The sequence below is a fragment of the Colobus angolensis genome, unplaced genomic scaffold (assembly GCF_000951035.1).
Source record: "Colobus angolensis palliatus isolate OR3802 unplaced genomic scaffold, Cang.pa_1.0 Scaffold98, whole genome shotgun sequence".
In the NCBI taxonomy this organism is placed as follows: domain Eukaryota; kingdom Metazoa; phylum Chordata; class Mammalia; order Primates; family Cercopithecidae; genus Colobus; species Colobus angolensis.
In genome coordinates, this window is record NW_012123820.1 from 8790189 (window position 1) to 8812129 (window position 21941).

Genomic DNA, 21941 nt, shown 5'->3' on the forward strand with positions numbered 1-21941 from the left:
CCCTTGGACTGTCCATGGGACCGGGCGCCAGGGAGCAGGGGGCTGCGCCCACCCTTCCGGGAGTCGCAGGCCATGCTGGAGTCCACTGCAGGTAGGGAGCTCAGACATGGCGGGCTGCAGGTCCGGAGCCCTGCCCCGTGGGGAAGCAGCTAAACCCGGCGAGAATTTGAGTGCGGGCCAGCGGGTGGACACTGCTGGGGGACCTGGTGCAACCTCTGCAGCTGCTGGCCCGGGTGCTAAGCCCCTCACTGCCCTGGGCCAGGGGTGCCTGCCGGCTGCTCGGTGTGCTCACACTGGCGCCCGGGAGTGCAGCCCCGGTTCCCACCCAGGCCTCTCCCTCCACACCTCCCTGCAAGCAGAGGGAGGAGGCTCTGGCTTCAGGCAACCCAGAGAGGGGCTCCCACGGTGCTATGGCGGGCCGAAGGGCTCCTCAAGTGCTGCCAGAGTGGAAGCTGAGGCCAGAGGCCGAGGAGGCGCTGAGAGTGAGGGCTGCTAGCACATTGTCACCTCTCACTAGTAGCCATTCTCACACTTATTTTCTGGATTTGCCTGCATAAATGAGAACACTCAAGCAGTTCTTTTGGAATGTAGCATACCTCCTCATGTGTCACACTTTTTCTAGAAGAAAAGGAGAGTTGTGGGCATTCTACTCTCAAATATTTTCAAACTTTCAACATGAAGGTCTTCTGAATTAAACCAATATATGAGGGCATGGCATCTGGAAGCATATCATTTGGTATGACTTTAATTATTAGATTATGTTTATGAAAACACTTAAACTTGGTCCTGACAGGAAAGATAGAAATACATCACAAAATAGTTTTTCCTTGTGATGATGTAGGTATGGATTCCAAAAACAAATAAACCAAAAATACTTGTTCTCTTCTTAGAATCCCCACCCAACCTGCTTCTAAATTGATAGAGAACATCATTCAAGAACATTTAGTTCAATTAAACAAACAGCAAGCATTTCTGCAGGCTGGATCACTCTTGAAACCATGCGGGAAGTGAGTTTGGGGAGTTGGGGAAGAGGGAGGCACTCTGGAAATAAAGCGACTAATTGGTAGGCAATAATCTTGGTGACATGTGGAGAACATATAAAATCATAAACAATGTGGACAGAGAGAAAAATAACTTATAGTAGACATTTTCAATTGAGCCTTAGGGGCAGAGCCAGACTGCCGTGGATGGAGAATTTAGCATTGTTTCTAAGGGACAACCACAAGAGAGACTGTGAGGAACTCAAGTTTGAAAGACACTTCTTTATGATGCACTGAAGCTTGTAAGGAGATCTCATGACTCCAGTCCAGACATCTTTCCATTGCATTACCTGCTCCGACTCCTGCCTATATAAGGAGAGTATTTCATTTGAAGGAGAAAGAAAAGTTAGTATATCCAATTATGACATGGTTTCTTGTACAACTAAATACTTCTTTAATCAGGCTATTTGTAACTATACTATTTTATATGATGTCTTCACTCCCAGAAAGAGGTTTTTAATCATCTATTGCTCCAGTTAATTGCTATTAGACATCTGCTTTTGAATTCAAATTTTTTTGAACAGGTCACCCACAAGTTACGTTTGTATTTTTACCCAGGTAAATAATTTCCTTCCAGTCTTGTGGCTCTGTACTAACCAAATCATTAGGTACCCTGTCATTGCCTCTTATTACAGGAAAAGAAAGAAAAGAAAAACACATATCCATGTGTTTTATTTTGGTTTTCTTACTTCCTTGCAGCAACTTCTCATTCTCTTTCTTAACAAATATTTTTAATGGTCTGTGTGTTAGTTGTTATGGCTTTTCACCAATATTCTGGGACTCCTCTCCTTCTAGGTTTGTTAGGATTGCATTCTCCTGCACAATTTGAAGTTTAGTTTGGCAATGTGACTTGCTTTGGCTAACAAAATATAAGCAAAGCAATCGCTTTATTTTCAGGAAGACACTCTAACAACCAAACATGAAATCCCAATGTCCTCTTTCCTGCCACAGAGATTTTAAAAGCATGTGCAATGATAGAGTCTAATTTTGCCCAGGACCCCGTGTAATGCCTGCTTTTAAACTGCAGTGTGAGTAAGAGACTTTGGAACTATCTGCTACTAAAAATACTAAACTTTGTACATGGAGGAGTGTTGCTCATGTGAAAAAAAAATCTAAAATATGTGGTACTGTTTTTAGTAATATATTGGTGAGGAATTAGATAAAATGTGAAGGGTAGACAAAATAGGATTAGAGTTTTGAAGTAATAAAATATTGGATAAAACTGTTATATTTTGTAACTTAGAAAAAAGATCAGCCTGTAGCTTTAGAAAATGGCAGAAAACAAAGCATCTGCATTTCACAATGTTTTCAAGAAATGGATAAGCTCAGAAACGACTTGGTAAGCTCAAGAAGGCATTGAAGGGATGGATAATATCAGGGTGTTTCAGGGTTGAAAGAGGCAACTACTTCTCAACCCCAAAAGGTAGAACATAAAGATCAGAAGACCATGGATCTAAAAGGGCCTGCTCACAATTTTAGAGTTGCAGCTGAATTTGATCAAGGAAATGGCCAATAGACTTACTAGTACCTCTTCAGATTTGATTGTGTGGTATTCCTGAAAAAGGACCCAGGATATAATCTCAAGCAAATACTTTGAATCGGGGGAAAAAAATGCTCTAGGAAAATTGGCAAAGCCTATGGCTTTCCCTCTGAAAAACATTATGCTCAAGGTACCCACTCATTACTAAGTCTAACAAGAGCAGATAGGGTTAAGAAAGCAAACACACATCACAAATTATGTATAATGCCTAGAAAAAAGAACACTGTTCAGAAAAGAACAGTGAGCCTAGATTTTGACACAGGGAGGTCACTGGAATATACTAGACAAGATTATTAAAAAGGTTTTTGAGAGAGATTTATTTATTTATTTATTTATTTATTTATTTGACAAAGAATTAGCAGCCTCACAGAAGAGACTGATTATTTATCAGCTATAGTGAACCATGTAGTTCAGAACGTGGGCTAAGAGCTCAGGGCCAAGATGGTCACATTTGCCAATGCCTATTTCAGTTACAGCCAGAAAAATAACAGAAAAGGATGAGTTGTCAGAAGGCAGAACAAGGAGCCACAGAGAACACTAAACAAAGAAAGTTCTGTCAGGGAGTGACTCTGGGTCTACTCAAGATATTCTCCATCCAGAATATGGGGTTCCTCACAATGTCTATTCATCAGGATGTCAGCATTGTTACTTCCACTGTCTGTATTGTGTTTTCCTTTCTCTTTGTCTGAATGGGAATATTTACTTTGGTTATTTTAGTATTATGTGTATTTTGAAAATATAATACTGATTAGGCTATTAAACCTATCTGCCTACTCATTGTCTGTACCTAAACCTTGATATCAGTGGGAACAAAACAATAAACATATTTACTGATTGATCTAATTAAAATCAAGACAATACATTTCAATAGAACTCAACAATGCCTATTTTCACACTTTATGTAAGTAATTATTATTTTTCCTTTTACTTCGAACACTACATACTTTCTCCAGCCTCTTGCTGTCTGCTGACAAGCAAATAAACACAAACAGAAGAAAAACCTGCTCCATCTTCACATCATAAAATCTGAGTAGCATTTTTCTCACTCTCTCTTTCCTTTATTTTGTTATTACTGATGAATTGCCCTTCCCTCTATCAAAAGTCGATACCCCACTAGGCAAATATCCTCCCTCTCTCCTGCATCCGAAATTTCTCTCCTTCTACTAAATCATTCCTATAAACCTTTAAATATCCAATATCCTCCATCTCCTCTCCATATATATTTTCAATCCATATTAATAGTAAGCATTTTGAAGAGTTGTCTGTAATTCCTTTACTTCCTCATTTCGCATACTTGCTCCAGTTAAGTCCATATAGACTTTCATGCCACCTCTCTGTTGAGACTATCCATATGGACATAACTAAAGAGTACCGGGCTGAAAAGTCCACTTGTCACTTTTTTGCTTTTTCTTAATTGAAATCTCAATATCAGTTGACTCATTTTCTCATATATATATATATATATATATTTTTTTTTTGAGACGGAGTCTCGCTCTGTGGCCCAGGCTGGAGTGAGTGGCGCCATCTTGGCTCCCTGCAAGCTCCGCCCCCCGGGTTCCCGCCATTCTCCTGCCTCAGCCTCCCGAGGAGCTGGGACCACAGGCGCCGCCATCACGCCCGGCTCATTTTTTTGTATTTTTAGTAGAGACGGGGTTTCACCCTGTTAACCAGGAGGGTCTCGATCTCCTGACCTCGTGACCGCCGGCCTCAGCCTCCCAAAGTGCTGGGATTACAGGCGTGAGCCACCGCGCCCGGCCTTATCTTTCTTTTTTATAACTTTTCTTCTCTTGGCCTCTGTCACATCACACTTCTCAGATTTCCTCTTACCTCCAGGCACTCACTCTCAGTATTCTCCCAATCGATTCTGCTTCTCTGCTTGATCGCTAAGTGCTGGACCACTCCTCAGTTTTGGGCCTCCTTGTCTACTTCCATGCTCCCAACTAGACGATCTCATACAATCCCAGAGCTTGAGATAACATCGAGATATGCTAATAGCTCCCAGATTCATGACTCTAATCCACACCCTTTCCACTAAACCTGACTAATACATTTAACTACCTATTTTATTCTCCTATGTGTATTTCTAATAAGCATCAGACGCTTTATGTAGACAAAATCAAAATCTCATTTTTTTCCCCAACCAAACCTGCTCTTCTCTCAGCTTTCCCAACTCAGCAAATAATACCGCCAACCAGGTAACACTCTGCGCAAAAGCCTAAGGGGGTTACCTAAGTCCTTATTTTTCCTCACTTTGTACGCCCATTCAACAGCAAAACCTATTGACAGAGTATGCACCGAAAACATATGTTAAACATATATTAAACTAATCTGTCTTCTTCTTGTTACCGCTATTATCCTAATCCAAGCCTCTATTATCTTTTGTCAGGTCCATTTCAGTAGTCTCCTAATTCTGTCTAATGCTTTCCTTCATTCGGTTCCATCACAATTAGTATCAGATATAAATACATTGCTTTGGCTTTTATAGCCCTCTATTAAATTGCATAGCTTGTCTGCCATCCTGTCTCTTTTCCTTGCCCAATGTACTCCAGCCACACTTTATTAATTTTTTTTCCTCCTACTCCTCGGACACAACAAGCTGTGTTCTTCTTCAGTGCCTCACTACTCACTGTTCCTACCTTCCATCTCGTCATTATTCAGCTCTACGAAATACCAATTCCTCAGAGAGACTTTTGCTGGAGACCCTAACGTAGCCCTCATGTGGCAATCTCTATCACATAAACTTGTTTCTGACATATTTTCTTACTATCTAAAATCGTCAGTTTCACTTGTTTCCTCGTGTTTGATTTGACGCCCCCACACTTGACTATGAGTTCACAGAGGTCAAAGACCTCTCAGTCTTTTTCACCAAATTTCTTCAGTGTCTATGTAGTTTGAATTTTATTTTAAACGCATATTTCTTGATAATGGGATGGTTTGCAGATCCTTAGTACTGTTTTGTTTCAGTCTTTGAATTTCTCACAATTTGAGCCTTTCTCTGTGCCTTGATTCCTTTCTAGACTTCCATGTTTCCTGTCTACATTCTACTTCCATCTTTGCTGACTAGCTGCTTAGCCCTGGCATGAAAGTTCCCTTCATTGAGTACAACATAAAACCATCAAGAAAATAATTTTGCCATTTAAAACTGATAAGCAAGATTTCAACTTATTCCTATTTCCAAGTCTTGTCCTAATTTTTGTTTATGCAGCAAATGAGAGAGAAAAGCAAGTAGTGACAGGGAGAACTGAGTTTATAGAAAAAGCAAATTAGAAAGCAACTCAGAAAAGATGACAATAAAACTATTTCTATGAGTTTATCTTAATTCAGATATTATTGTATCTTATAGGGCATTTGTCAGTTTCTGAATCTCTGTATCAGGACCTTCTTTTATCTCTACAAAGTCAAGAATTTAAAAAAATATTTTACATTTGATTTTCATAATTAAAATATGTGACTATGTGAAAATGCTAAATCACAAAAACACACAAAGAAATTACTTAGATATACTTGTTTAAAAACTACTAGAGCAGCACAATAACTACATGTACAAGACATAGCTTTAATTGTCAAGCATATAGCTATTTAGCCAGGCCTATGTTGACATTAGAGAGATACGTGTTTGTAATAGTATAGTTGATCTTAGTTTTGTACTCTTATTAAGATTTTGTTTACATAGTAAACAATGTAATATAGTGGGAGTAGACGTAGTTTCACTGTAAAGACATAGTCATCTAAGAGAAGCTTTATGACGCATGTTTTGGGTTAAATGGGTACCCCTGTCTTTATATCTAAGCAAACTGCTATCATACTAGCTTTGTACACAATACAAAGACTCCAGTACAACTAACCTTTAAGTTAATCTCAGAAATGTCCATTTGAAAATAAATATTTTAATTAAATGTTCTACTTTTGCCAACAAATGTTAACCAGCTCATTTCTTTATAAAATAGCTATCCTTTTCAAATATCTTTTGCAGCTTTGACCAAATCAAGGACATCTTGGCCCACAACCACGGTTCACAGCCATGTTTATACATGTTGCCAACACGGCCAAATGCATGCAGTGCACCAGGACAGAAGCAAAGATGTTACACAGAGAGAATAGGACATATGATGAATTTTAGTGAAGGAATTTCATTTGACATTATTCTATTTTAGATTTTTTCCTTTTGAAATATTAGAAAAGAAGTAGCTTTGCTGTATTAAAGGCAGTTACTTAGAAGAAACTCTCTAAATACTTAAAAAAAAATTTTTGACAATAATACAGAAAAAAAGTCAACATTGTCTGAAAAGCATTGAAGGTGAAAGGGACCATAAATTTAATTCCAAAAGAAAGTGTGACTAGGAAAATAAATCAAGGTGAGGTACTGAACAAATTCTTGGATTACAGAAAGGAACCATATCAATATTTGTAAGAAAGACAGATGATACAGGAAAAGAAATGTTTTATATAATTATTGATACTGGATAGATATAAGGAAATAAAAATCCAAATGAGATTGTTATATTTTTTCAATGGATCAGTGACAAATTTCCTAGGTTTAAGAAATAAAAACAATTAAATGTCAAATCAAAAATTTGGAAAAGGAATATCAAATTGAAATGAAATGAAATAATAGTTGAAATGAAAAATGAAATCATACAATTTTGGACACAGCATTTCAACTTCAACTTAATGTTGGGGAATGAGGGAGAAAAAGCTAACTTTAATACAAATAAAAGTGGAATTTTAAAATGCCCTTTATAAAGATTATGTGTTATTTTGCTACATAATTGATGAGAGTATAAATTGGTACGATTTTTGGATCCTTATTTGGCAATAGATACCTAGAGATATGAAACCGAACATTTCTCACTATGCAAAAAAGAAAACCATTGAAAATATTTTCATAAAGTTATTTCCTCCCCCAAACAATATTTTCACCTTTGAGATGACAAGTATAACTGCAGAAGTGATTCATCTAGAGTATTAAAATATTACTGAGCTTCATAGCTGCCCAAGAGGGATGCAGAGTAAACATTCTTTTAAAATTTCCCCTTTTACTGCAGTACATATTTCCTTAAAAAAAAAAAAACTGTAGAAAACTATTCATCACAAAAAATTCACTTTGTCTTTCATAGATAAGACAGAGTTAAATAAAGGCTACTAGGAAGAATGAATAAACAGGTGTGCCTCTTCCTCTCTTTTCCTTCTTAACTCTATTTTCTTTTTAACTTTACTGTCCCATAGCCTCCTCTGAACTTGTTGGTCTACACCAGATTGATACTGAATTATTGTGATGGAAATGTATGCTTAGCCAATAGTTTAGATAAGTGATATCTCCCATGCTTTCTCTGTTCTGTCCACAAAAAGATACTGAAAAATACATTGGCCACTATCTTCCTACATAAAAACACAACAAGGTAAAACTCCCTCCCACCAAAAAAAAAAAAAAAAACCTCTCTAATACTCTCTAAATGTCAATGCCATATTTTCTGAGTTCATTTTGTATTTATTCCTTCTCTTTCTTCTTATCAAAACCATAATATAAAATAGTAACTAGAAAACAGTCTCAATGTTAACCTCCACCAAAATTTTTTTCTCAGCATAAAACAGAAATATTATGGAATTAAAGTAGTTCAGTAGGGTATCTTAGAGGAGATAATATTTAAATTTAGAAAAGAAAAAGTGAACAAGCGTATTGAAGAAACAAGTTTCATAGAGCAGGGCCTTGGTCCACGTTCTATTGTTATAACAGAATACCACAGGCTGGGTAATTAATAAAGAAAAGAAATGTATTTAACTCACTATTCTGGGGGCTGGGAAGTACAAGAGCATGGTTCTGGCAACTGGTCAGGGCCTTCTTGCTAAATCATTTTATGGTAGAGGCCGACACATGGCAAGAAGGCAGCAGCACAAGAGAGAGCTCCTTTTTATAACAAAGCTATTTTCTCAATAACAAACTCACTCCTGTGATAACAACATTAATCCAGTCATAAGGGCAGAATGCTCATCAATCCATTAATCCATTTATGAGGGCAGAGGGATTATGTTTCCAACACATGAACTTCCAGGGGACACGTTCAAACCATAGCAAAGAGAAAGTCCATTTATAAAAAATATAGTAACTTTTAAAAAAACTATTTGCTGAGCGGCAATTAGGTGCTAGAAACTACAATGGGATGATACACTTTTTGATGTTTTAAAGGTATGAAAGGCCAAATTATGGAGTATCTGGAAGCCAGTAGTAGAAAGAAGGACTGAAGCATACAAAATAAAGTTTTTGAAAATTCTTGAGGAAGAGATAATAATCCCAAAATCTTGTATTTGACACTATAACTAAGGTCCACAAACTATTGCCTGTGGGTCTACTCTGGTGCCTTCAAGCTAAGAATGCTTTGTACATTTTTAAGTGGTTAAGAAAAGAAAAGCAATATTTGATGATGTGAAAATTGTGTAAAAATCAAATGTCAATGTCCGTAAATGACGATTTTTGGAACACAGCCATAATTATTTCATTATGTATTATCTGTGGCTGCTGTCACACTACCACGGCAGACGTGAGTATGCGAGCAGTTGGAGTTTCAGGTGTTTCCCAATAAGCAGGATCATTTCCCCCCTTTACTCAAGTTCCAGGCAAGTTGAGAAATAAAAGAGTAAAGCAAATGATACTCTAAGAATGTGGGTCTATGAATTAGTAAAGCTAACATTGGAGAGTAAGTCTTATATTTTTGGCTAGTGGAAATTCCTAACAATGGATCTCATTTTAGGAATATTTATAATATTTATGTCAAAAGAAGTACTGGGCAATATAAGCTCCCATTTTGGGAGCAGGCCCCTTTTACCACATGCCACAGATCATGGCAGGATATACATTTCCTTTAGGCAGCTATGTCCCAAAGACGAGGAAATGAAACGATCATAAGCTCTTGACGCCATTTTCTTATGATAAACTCAGCAATCAGCTAAGTGAATCCTACTTTCCAGGGGAGGAGAAATCACAGAAGCAGGAAGAATGTGTGAGGGGTTTTTTGGGTTGCTTTTTAATCATGAGAATTGAAGGACTGAGAAAGTAATACTCCACTCCAGCCTTCAACTTTTTTTTTTTTTTTTTTAACCCTCTGGCCTTAAACAATAAGTCATTTGCCAACTACAGCTACAGATGACCTCTTCACAGCAGCACCCCACTACTGGTGTCAATTTATTGCGTTAGTCTGTTTTCACGTTGCTAATTAAGACATACCCGAGACTGGGTAATTCCTAAAACAAAGAGGTTTAAAGGATTCACAGCTCCACATGGCTGTGGAGGCCTCACAACCATGGTGGAAGGCAAAGGAGAAGCAAGGGCATGTCTTACATGGCAGCAGGCAGGAGGGCTTGTGCAGGGGAACTCCCGTTTATAAAACTATCAGATCTCGTGAGACTTATTCACTAGCATGAGAACAGGATGGGGGAAACTGGCCCAATGATTCAATTATCTCCACCCGGCCCTATCCTTGACATGTGGAGATCATTACAATTCAAGGTGAGATTCGGGTGGGGACAAAGCCAAACAATATCGTATGGACCGTCCTGTCCCTACCTTCCTTGATTACCAAAAGCTAATCCACTGTGGCTCTTTTTGGGGTCACTGGTGCAAAGGATGGATTTTACACCTAGAAGGCTTTAAAATTTCTCAGAACAATACATTAATAAAATTAACACTAACTGTTTCCTGTGACCAAACTTTATATTCAGCCCCCACACTATTTCCTGTCCAAAAGTTTCTAGCCAAGCTGTCTGACAGAGCCTATCTGAGATTTTATAAGCAATGAAATTAAGGACACTATGACAATATTGCTACAATATGTTGAATAAATAAACTTTTGATAATAAATTACCAGTAATAAAAAGGCTGCACAATTTTAATATAAAACTCCTCTCTTCATTATCAAATTCCCAGGGAGAATCTAAATTCTGAAATTATAATTCCTCATGAGTTAAAGTCAATGTGCCTGTTGTTTGCACTCCCAAGAGTCAATATCCCTTGCCTCTTCTGTCTGAATTTTTGCCCCTGTGTTTCATATCTTAATTATTTTAATCACTTATACCCTCGTCTGTCACACTAGAAAGCTGGGAGTTTTCACCATCATCTATGACACATTCCACAAATATGATTGTAATTACATCTCCTAAGTCACTATTAAATGTAATGTCCAGTTCTCCTATTTTACTTGGTACTCACCTAGGGAAAACTTTTATTGACTCTCAAGTGAGCCACTGTAAAAGCTTCTTTCAGTTCTCTTGCCTTCAGTCTCCTCTCCTCCACTTGTCATTTACATTGGACAGGAATTATACCTGATTTGACCACATCTCCTAGCATAGAAAGATCTCCTATATAAAAGGCTAAGTGGGCCAGGTGCAGTGGCTCACGTCTATAATCCCAGCACTTTGGGAGGCCGAGGCGGGCAGAACACAAGGTCAGGAGTTTGAGATCAGCCTGTCCAATATGGTGAGACCCTGTTTCCACTAAAAATACAAAAATTAGCCGGGGGTGGTGGCGGGTGCCTGTAGTCCCAGCTACTTAGGGGACTGAGGCAGAAGAATTGTTTAAACCCGGGAGGCAGAGGTTGCAGTGGGCTGAGATTGTGCCAGTGCACTCCAGCCTGGGTGACTGAGTGAGACTATCTCAAGAAGAAAAAAAAAAAACACATTTCTATTTAAAGAAAAAAAGTATCAGCCCACTTATAAATAATTACAGCAGAAATAAGCTTTATGTATGCATGCATAAAAATGCATAAATGAATCCTTTAAGTACCTGGAAACACCAACAGTTTCAGTGATTTCCTCTGGGACAAAAAGATAGGAAGACTAATCTGGGGTGAGTGAATATAAAGGGGAATGTACTATGTTATTCTACACAATTCTGCATTATTTAATTCTTCTAATAAAAGAATATTGCTATGCATTGTTTTATTAGAAAAAGCAAAAGGTGTCTGTAAATATATAAAGCAACAACAGTGTAATAAATGTGGCATCTGTGTGAAACCACGTAAGACCCTAGACACAGCGTCTAGGCAGTAGGCTTTCCGTTGCTCTGAGTGTGAGGTGGTAAACTTCTTGGTAGGGAAGCAGCAATGGGGAGTGAAAAGTGGTGTCAGAGAAAAGAGGGCAAAGCAAAAGCGTATCCGCAATGGCGAAATGCAAATCCATCACCCAGGCTAGCAGATAAAAGAGAATTAAACATCAAAGTTTACTTCAAGGTTTCCATCTTGACAGGAGTGATGATTTACAAGTGACATGAATGGTGTATATATGAAGTAGACATACTTTTCCAGGTGATAGTTTTATTTTCATCTTAACTTGCTGAGTTTGAGGCAATGATAAGACAATCAGGTAGAGGCATTATGTCAGTAGTTAGAGTTGCAACCTTAACAGCAAAATTTAAGGTGGGAGACTTCATATTGAGTATAAAGGAAATAGCTGGATTCATGAGTCCTTGTGGGGGCAGGAGCAGGAGACAGGATGAGAAGGCTGAACGTAAACCGCTAAAAAGAATTATGAAAGGAGTTGAAAGGTAGCAATAAGAATAGAATAGATAAAGAATGTAGAACATACAAAGAACTCAAAGGAAGAAAACATTCCAAGCCATGCTGGAAGATCAGCATATCAGATTTTACAGTGATGTCAAGGATGAGTGTGTACAAAAAATTGTCCTTTCAGTTAGATAAGAAACAGTTATTAGTGATCTTAGAAAGAAAAGTCTCTGTAAATGTATATTTTCCCTTTTAGGAAAAAAAATAGCCTATATTGTACAAGTCAATGTGCTATACCATATTCAACATACATTCTATGAGAAGAAGCTGGTACAGGCAAATGCTATGAGCAGGTGGTAAACAGACGGTGAAACACAAACAGCTATCAACTATATGAAGAGATCCTCAAGCTCATTTATAATCAGAGAAATGCAAATTACAGTAAAATAATTTACCACTTTACAACCATCTGATTGGCAGAAACTGGAAAGTTGAATAATAATAAGTATTAGTGGGGATGTGGAAAAACCAAACCAGCTTAATCTTGCTGCAGAGCACTCTGGCAGTACTTATTCAGATTAAAACTGCATATATCCTATGACACAGTGTTACTATTCCTGGTTATACAGCCCAAAAATATTCTCCCACGAGACAAGGAAGGAACATTTATGATGATTGTATCCCTCAGGAGAAATGAGGTGATGTTGCGGTAACTTCCACATCCCTTACACTTGAAACAACGTAAGTCTGATTTTTGTTCCCACCGCCAGTCCGTCTCAGGTTGACTCTGCTTGTTGTATTCTTCTGAGACTGATGGAGTATAACCCACCTCAATCATTGTCAATCATTGTCAGTCATTGTGAAGAGTGGGAAAATAAAGATCTGGAGGGGTCCAACACAGCAATTAAACATTCAAGGCCAGAAGTAATACATGCCGCCTTGGCCCACACTCATTAGCCTGATATATATGATCTTAGAAAGAAAAGTTTCTGTAAATGTACATTTCCCCTTGTAGGAAAAAGAAATATATATCATAATGGTCTAAACTGTACAAATCAATGTGCTATACATACATATACATATATATTATATATTTTATATATATATAAAATAAATGGTCAGAGATCATCATTTTCCTCCCATGTATTTATATACTGTGCCTTGTGGACCGAATGATTGCATTCCCCAAATACACATGTTAAAAATTTACCTTGCAATTTGATAGAATTAGAAGGTGGAATATTTGGGAGGTAATCAGAATTAGATGAGATCATGAGAGCCCAGCCCTCAGATAAGAAAAGTGTCCTTATAAGAGTCCAGAGAAAGCCTGCTTCTCTCTGCTCCCTGCCAAGTCAGAATACAATGAAAAGATGGCAGTCTACAATCCACATCAGACAACAATACAGGGAGGCATACAAATTTTAAGATACATAACAAACACATTTGAGTGAGTCGACTATGGGGTACAAAAAGGAGACTGAACTTTGGAATGGGGGGAAAAGCGATAAATTAAATGAGTAAAATAAAAGGTGTCACATACTGACCTTTGATGATAGTTGCCATGAATGGAGAAGTATGAGGTGCTTCACATGAGGTTGTTCACAAAAATTAAGAAGCTTACATGTAATAGAAGTTGACATGGTTTGGCTGTGTCCCCACCCAAATCTCATCTTGAATTGTAGCTCCCATAATTCCCATGTGTTGAGGGAGGGACCTAATGGGATAATTGAATCATGGAGGCAGTTTCCTACATATTGTTCTTGTGGTAGTGAATAAGCCTCACAAGATCTGATGGTTTTATAAGGAGTTTCTACTTTAATTTGGCTCTCATTCACTCTTGTCTGCCACCATGTAAGACATGTCTTTTGCCTTCTGCCATAATTGTGAGGCCTCCCCAGCCACGTGGAAATGTGAGTCCATTAAACCTATTTCTTTATAAATTACCAAGTTTGGGGTATGTCTTTATCAGCAGCATGAAAGCAGACTAATAACAGAAGCCACTGCAAAACTTCAGAGCATGTATCTAAAAGTAACTAGGCAAATTGAAAACCCATTGGGAAGGTATTATAAAAAGCATTCTATAAAATATCACTTGCCTATTAGAGTGAGAAACATTTTGAAAATGAAAGAGAAAATGTAGGTTGTTTTACAAGTAGATAGATATAGGAACTGGGGTTGTGGTAAAACGGACTCATCAAGTATTGCTAGGTGATAAGAGAAAGAAAAAAGATGGAGATGAAAAGGGAATGCAATGAAATCGATCCATGTTTAAGGAAATCTGTGCCTTTTTTGCCATCTTTTGTGGGGGCAAGTTTTACAAGACAGGAAAATGCTAAGAATGATAGCTCAGAATAAGACAAGTTATTATTGGCAACTGCTTATTGGAAATGCTAAATCAAGAAAGAATATTAATCACTGTTCTTAGTTTTTAAAGAAACTATGCTTGCTAATGTAGACAGATGTGAAAGCTCAACACATGATGCACGTGTTCCCTACCACTTGCCGTAAAATATAGGCTCTCCATAATGATGTGGCAATAACTTCTACTTTCAGGCCCGTCTTCATTGACTGCTGATCCTTTTTGCCTCCTTGTATTTATGACGTTTCTTCTCAAAATGAGTCACCCCTGTCTATGATTTGATTTGTGTCAGCAGGACCCATCTGCTTGTCTGTCCTCCCAGAAGGGAACAATTATGTGGTGCTACTTGATGAGTTTGAGCCTGACCTTAGACTACAGATGCCCACTTTGTCATCACTTGACGCCTCCCTAGCACTTCTCCTGACCCCTACCCCTTCGACATACTCAAACAGGACAACAGACCAAACCTGCCTGGGGATCTTCTCTCTCCTTCTCTTTCTCTTGTTACATGTTCAGGTCAGAAGCTTCAGTGAGCATGCATATCAAGGTGGTGGCTGCCAGAAACTCGTAGCCACATTTTTAGGGAAACTGCTCATAAAGATCATTCTTTACGTTACCCTACTTTATATAATATTGTGACATTTTTTAAAAAGTGCTTTTGCATTTGTAGGAAGTTCCTGAATTTCCCAGTTAAATGAAATAAAAAAAAAAAAAAAGCTAAAATTGGCAAGTTGGCACAATTGCAGTGTTGAAAAGCTGAAAGTGATTTTTGTGGTGAGTCAAAGTTTCACAGTTCTCTTTTGGGAAAAGCATGACCTCTATTTTATAGATCCAGAACTTGATGCCACATTGGAAATATATTCAAAGGCAAGAAATAGTAATGAGAGGAGGAAGGGCAAAAGGACACAGTTAGTGTCATGGGCTTTTAAAATAGCCTATTATTTACTCAGATTTTTAATAATTTCACATTGCATTAAATGTTTGAAATAAAACTTACTTGAGTTAATTCTAATATTCATGGAGACTTTAATGATAATTTATGAATGCTTGGTTCACTTTTGTTTAGAACTCAAAATAAATTGACATCATAAAATATGCTATTAGCTAGAGATGCATATGGTTTGGAGAGAAGATGATAGTAAACATTGATTTTTGCTGAGGTGAAGATCAAGTTAAAATCAATCAATATTTGTTCATTTCAACAAAATCTTAATATTACCAGCATCAAAATCCGGTGAGTGTGATTCTTCACTCTTTCCACTGGAGAGCCTGTGGGAAATACAGCAGCCCCTGGGGAACTGAGAAAATTGTTTCTTTGAAACCGTCTTGTATCCTGTTTTGGCCACCTTCCTGCCTCCAAATGAAGAGAGGCCTGTCCAGTTTCCTTGGCCGGGAATTAAATGACTAGACTAAAAATGAGGGGTGTCTTTTCTTTAAATGTCCCCTGCTTCACATTAAGAGGAATAACTCTCCTTTTTGATAATTTACAAAGAGAAGCAAAAATTGAAATGGAGTACTATTGAATAAACAGTGAAAAGTCAGTCAGTCATGTTTTCATGTGCTTCCTTTAAATCCTAAAGAATTTTTAATAAACCATTGTTTGTTAAATCATTGTTGTATTGTTTCAAAACAACTTTTAATAATAAACTATATAAAAATTGATGAAATTTTTCCCACTATCACTACAGCAGTATTATTTAATTTTTGAAACTTTAAATTATTACTTTGATGTTTTTATGCATTTTTCAGATATAGATTGAGAATTACCCCATTAGATAACTACTTTAATAAGAAAAATCAATTTTTACCTGCTTTAAAATTTTTCTTTCTTCATATTGACAACCATAAAGTCACTCAAATTTCACAGAAAAAAATGTCAATTTTAAAAATAAACAAAATGCACCACACACAGGCACACACGCGTACACACACACACACGCACCCACACACACAAACTTACAGACCAAACGGGGAGCATTCCAGTGTAAAGGCTAGAATGCCCTACCACGTGAACTGTGTTTTTCCTTCTGTACACTTCCCTTCTCATCCCATTTTGAAAAGAAAGTTCAAACAATTGATTGTGAAGGCATATGCTGTGACCAGGTGTTACCTGTTTATTAACATGAGAGATACATCAAACCACAAAATGTTAGAGTTAGAAGTTTCCTTATGTACCTGGTTTCACCTGCTCATTTTACATAAAGAACACATTCAGAAAGGTTGATACAGCCATAGAAAAGATGGAAGAGCTGGGAATAGACAGGCGATCTCTAGTACATAACTTCTAAAAATAAGGGCTACAGCTTGTAGCTTGCATAATTTTCCAAACCAGAGATGAAAATTTGAGGTCAAATATTTCTATTAAAGAGAGATTTTGAAAAGGTGGAGAGATATTAAGAAAGGAGAAAGAATAAATTAAAAACAGCTGCTAAATTGTGATTGGAATTAATCAAGAATCACCTTGATTTTTCCAGTGGTGGTCAAGCAATCCGGGAAAACAGAAAAATCTTGTTTATAGTTTCATGTGCAGTGATGTTGTTTTTCAGCCCTGTCTCCATTCTCCATCTTTGTCTTAAATTATTGCTGGAACCTTGTACTAAAATTTACCTTTCCTCTACTCTTCTCTATTCACCTGACTGTGTCAGAAGATGTGAAGTGGCTGACACAACTGGGCAGCCTTTACTAATAAGTAAGTAACTATGGAAATTCCCTCCTCAGTGTTTACCTTGGCTTCAAGAAGCGATAAATGTGAAACCACTGTGAAAGAACAGAGTTCAAACCACGTGAGCTCCTGAACTACCATGCAAGCTCAGTCTAGTACTATCAAGAAACATTAAATTTAGTTTTTTAAATATTAATATTAGATTAGATTTAGTTTTTTAATAAGTGACTGATTTCTCATGTAATTATAAGTTAAGCACCTCCCAGGTACGAGACGCTGCTAAATCCTGGAATTATAACGATGATTAGGATATACATTACTGTAAGTTTTTGGTCTGGTAATATTTGGTCTACAAGTATTAGCAGATAAATTCTCACGCAATATGGCTCTACTCCAAAGAAACAATTCCTGTGACTCCTCCAGGGACAAAACAAACAAAAACACTTCTTAAAGATTTGTCATCATGTATAAACGAGAGTTGGCCTTGTGTGTCTGTGGGTGCCACATCCATAGATTTACCAGACTGCGGGCGGAAATATTCTGAAAGACAAATCCACAAAGATTCTCAAAGTAAAGTTTGAGTTTACACATGCTGAGTGCTGTGTTGTCTCTGTATGAATGAAGTGATATGTAGGCATTAAATTTGGTATTATAACTAATCTAGAACTGATTTAAAGAATATGGGAGGATGTGCATAGGTAACACTCAAATACTGTGATATTTTATATGAGGAACTTGAGTATCTGGAAATTTTGGTATTCTTAGGAGTCCTAGAGCCAATCCCATGTGTATCAAAGGATGATTATATGTGGTCTGGAGTTAACAGTCATATTTTGGGAATTGTCTCTTCCACTTGCCTAAGACTTAATAAATTCTTCTTCTTGTTTCTAATTTTTTTTTTTTTTTTTGCCAATGTCTCACTCTGTTGCCCATGCTGGAGCACGGTGGTGTGATCATGGCTCACCACAGATTCAACTTCCCAGGCTCAATTAATACATTCTTAAAATGGAGTCTCTTAACCAGATTTTATTAGTCCAAAGAGGGTACTTGCTCTAATCTAGGCCAATTAGAGTACCCAGTTCCTTGACCACAGCTGATTGTCCAGGGCTGGGCAATCATCTAAGCTGGGTTATCTTGCAAAGGGAAGCAAAGCTAAGAAGTGGTCTTGGAGGTATCTGAGTTCCAGATTCCTATTGTTTCTGTGGTTTAGCAGCATCCGTGTTTTCAGGTAATCATTTTTCTATGCTTCTTTGGATTCCTTGAGGATAGTACACACACTTTTTGCTTAAGCTTACTCAATTTGAGTTTCAACCAAATGCATCCTATTAGTGTTAGAGAAGAAAACGAATTAAGAAAGTGTGTGGCGGTCAGTGCCCCCAGATGACCCCCAGTGATTTTCTGCCTGCTGTTTCCCACACCTTTGTGTAATCTCTTGTCCTTGAATTTGGTAGAATATATCACTTGCTTCTAACAAAGAGAACACAAAAAGATGATGAGATATGACTCCCCTTATTAGGTTACAGCAATTGAAAATTTTCAATACTGCAAGCATCGCACAAATCGGAAAGTAAAAAACTGTGTTTTAGTTAACTGACTGACACACTGGCTCTATGCCTTCGTATCGTCATCTTGGATATAGCAACACAGTGATCGGAAGCATATTTCTAAAAGTCATTCCACACGGGCTACCTACCTAATTATTTACAAAAAATGCTCCAAGCCACATACATATACCCCATATACCTGCATTAAATATCTCCTCAACTCAGCTTCCCCTAGGCAGATCCAAGAAGTGTTAATGACCACTACAATGCGATCAAATGAGGGGAAGAGTCTAACAAAGGGGAATTTGGAGCAAAAAGAAGCTTTAATCTTATCAATTATCATCAAAATATACCACTCCTATAAATTTTACAAAGACATATAATCATGCATCATATTGATAAGTTCCCTTGTAGTAACAAAAAAAGCGTGCACAAGTAATGAGTGCTCAAACTTCACTTTCCTCTGTTTCACAGTAATATGCCTTGGATTTGTCCAAGTCATGTGATTAGTGACAGAACCTGGGCTAAAGCCCATACCTTGATGGGCTTTATCATAAAATGATGTGATCATGTATGAAACAAATGGCCAAAATAACCAACACAAACAAGAATTCGCACAAATGGAACCACCTACTTCTCTGTGGTGAGCTGGTCTGTCACTAAGTGTATAGAGTTATGCAAAGATCAGGGCCTAGAAGTCATTCTTAAATTCTCTCTAATGAGAATGTCTCCCATTTCAGGGACATAAATGCTGGGAGAAAAAAGGCCACAATTGAAATGAGAAAGAAAAACTCTGTGATATCTTGATATGGGCTTTAGCCCAGGTTCTGTAATAATAATAGTAATATAGTAGTAATACACTAATAGTAATAGAATCAGAGTAAGAAAGGCTAGTCATAGAGATGTATGTGTATTAACAATGACCTAATAAAAGATCTACTGACAGAGCCTAATTAATGATTTTCAACTCTCAAAACAATTTGTAAATTAGCTAAAGTATGCAAAAATGGCTTGTATTCATTAGAAAAAGAACTCTGGGTTATGAGCGAACAAAGCTGTAAGTGAAGATTATATTAGGAATTATATTAAGAAAGTCAGTTGAAACTTGTTTTTTGTGAATTAGTTTGGCAGGGGTATGCTTCTTGGGAAATCGGGAGTGCTTTGGAACAGTGCTGAGGGCTAGGAATCATAGTCTCTGTTGACAAATTATTCAAAATGTAGAATCAACTCATTAATAAAGTCATGTACAGGCAAGTGTGGATGTTCTTATTCTCCCTATCTCCCCTCTCCCCAATCTTTTACTCCTGCTCTCTTCAATGGAAGCATATGTCGTTACAAATAATTGGTTATGGTTATGTGGCAATGGACAGAGGTTCGGGAAGAATTGTTGGAGGCAGATTAGATCCCAAACAGGGGTAAGCATAAAAGATCAGGGTAGAGAATAAATCCTTTAGCCATATGCAATGGCTTAGAAAAGCTAAAGCAAAATTTTTAGTGCTCTGAGGAACAAGAATGAAAACAACAGGATTAATCTGAATAATCTTTTAACACAAGTTTCTACCTAAAATTATAAATGCACAATCAGCGGTCCTCTTTCAGACTAAACAAGGAATATTACACAAATGAAGACTGATGAACTCATTTGCTCTAAATTTGCCATGATATCCTTGGGATAATATAGGCTCTCAAAAAATATCACCAGCATTAGGAATTTTATTATAATTGAAAAGATGATTTTATATTACTTATATTAATTTGAATACTGTTACAATCAGTTTCATTCTGAGTTTTTATAGTGTCAAATTATTATCTGAAAAACATTCAAACGAAAGAGTGGGAGGGTGACTTGGATATCTGAGTTTTATTAAGGATAAAATTTTATATTTATTTTCAAGGATAATCAGAGTATATTGATTGTTCTAATTTTCTATTTATCCCTTCTTGATAATATTCAAATAAAAGTTTTCTGTTACATCACTGCAAACATGAAATCAATTATTGGTGTATCCAAAAAGCTCTGATTAAGTGTCTGGTGTATTTCTCATGTCTTATGAGAAATACATGGTTTTTTTCTTCCCATTACTTGTTCATGGATAAATTTTCTGTCAGACTCTAAGGTATTCTAATACACATTGTATTACATTTTTGATTGTTAAAGACTCCCATATTTTTAAAGATGTTGGAGACTGACCTATAGATTTCTGTCACTCAACAAAATTGATTATGTAGATTTGGTTACATAAAAATTGTAGTGTCATTTCTATTACTAGTTTCCATAGTACTTATTTTAAAATGATGTACAATGGTGTTATTTAACTTATAGTAAATGAGATATAATAAGGGCATTATTTTTCATCCTAGGATTTCATATCAATAAGTCAAATCAGAATCAGATCTTTATTATACTCTGTTAGTTTTAAAACGAAAAAAGAAATGAGATGTAAAATTAAATTTAACCCCATAGGTAAGAGGCAGTTTTAAGGTTTGAATGCTTTTATTCTCTCTGAAATTCATATTGCAACTTAATCTCCAGAATAACAATATTGGGAGGTGTGGCCTTTAAGAGGTGATTAGGCCTTGAGGGATCCTTACTCGTGAATCAGTTAGAGCCCTATCAATACGGCTTGTAGGAGTGGGCTCGCTCTCTCTTGCACCTCTGTCATATAAGGACAGGATTTGTCTGTTTGTGCCCTTCTGCTTCCTCCATGTGAGAATGCAGCAAAAAGCCCTCGCCAGATGCTGGCGCCCTGATCTTGGGCTTCCCAGCCTGTAGAACTATGAGAAATACATTTCTGTTGTGTATAAATTATGCAGTCTGTGATATTTTGTTATAGCAGCACAAAGAAACTAAGGTCCACAATTTGTTGTAAAGGAAAGACGGTTGGTTATGGTGTCCATCAGAGCTGGGTTCTATATTGACAGGCAGGAGTGTTTGGAAGTGGCCTCTTCATTTGCTTATTTGCTTGTATTATATTTTGACCTATTGATATTTAAATGACTAGATTATTTCTAGGAATGCTAAGTATGCAAAAGAGGAAATAATAAGGGAATGAATCCAAAACAGTGTCAAAAGAAGGCAATTACTTAAGAGTCTCAGCTGTGAGTGTTTGAATATCTGAATAGTGGCAAAAGTAGACAAGTGTTTAGTAGTTGCCTGCAGAGCAACCTGGTTGGAAGACATGCAAGCAAACACAAATGAGCAAGAAAACGTCACAGTTGTAACAAGTTGTGTTACTGGTACATCACAGTTGTAACAAGTTGTGTTACTGGTATATCACAGTTGTAACAAGTTGTGTTACTGGTAT